A 1104-nucleotide genomic window follows, 5' to 3' on the forward strand; every position below is an offset into this window, starting at 1 on the left:
CTGAATATATTTGAAGAAAACACGAGTAAAACACAAAGCAAGTGATGGGATTGAAGGAAGTGGTGTGGTATGGTGAATGCTGGTGTGTGGTGTGGAAGTGGCGACAGTAGTGTGGTGTGGTGTAGTGTGGTTAGAGTGGTGTGGTTTGGTGTAGTATGGTTAGTGTGGTGTGGTGTAATGACATTGGGTGTGGTGGTGGATGTGTGAGTCGGGTGGAAATGGGTGTTTGGTGGCCGTAGTTGAAGAGGTGGCAGGGCAGTGGATGTAGTGGTGAAAGTGGTGGAAATGTGTGTGTGGTGGCAGTAGTGGGAGTGTTGGTAGGACAGTGGTGGGAATGGAGGGTTTGTGGCGGAAGTGGGTGTGTGGTGGCAATGGTGGAAGTGTTGTCAGGGCAGTGTCGGTGGTGGCAGTGGATGTTGTGGTGAAGATGGGTGTAGTGGTGGTGGTGGTGGAAATGGGTGTGTGGTGGCAGTAGTGGTAGTGCGTCAGGTCAGTGGAAGCGGTGGCAGTGGGTGTGGTGGTGGTGGAAGTGGTGGTGGCAGTGGGTGTGGTGGTGGTGGCAGTGGGTGTGGTGGTGTTGGAAGTGGTGGTGGCAGTGGGAGTGGAAGCCAGTGCGTCATGGCAGGTTCTGGCAGACAGCCCCGCCTCTCTCTCTCTCTCTCTCTCTCTCTCTCTCTCTGCCATTCACAAACCCTCCCAAGCATAAGTGGGCATAAGATTGTTTGTGTATACGCCTATCCTCACTCAGACACCCACAAAACTTTTCACATTCAAGTAAGAGTGAGTATTAACATGAAAAAAACGAAAGTGCAATAAAACAAAAAGAGCCATGATATTATTTAACTTACAGAGACTTTAAGAGTTGAAACTGGGTAGGGTCTTTTATAAATATGGCTGCCAGTACCCCCCCACCCCCTCAAGAGACCCCTGAGCCCTGGTTCGTCCCACGGTCCCAGTCCCACACTCCCACAGTCATTCAGTAGCGACGCGGCCTTCGTGGGGGGAGGACGTACGCTCTTATAGGTCCTGCTCTTCCCGTATCCCTCTGCCGCTTCTGTTCAACTTTTACTGAAGACATACGTGATTTGTTCTCTAAAGGTAGCC

Source organism: Coenobita brevimanus, chromosome 12 (assembly GCF_032717465.1).
Source record: "Coenobita brevimanus isolate Jiangsu-jjx chromosome 12, ASM3271746v2, whole genome shotgun sequence".
In the NCBI taxonomy this organism is placed as follows: domain Eukaryota; kingdom Metazoa; phylum Arthropoda; class Malacostraca; order Decapoda; family Coenobitidae; genus Coenobita; species Coenobita brevimanus.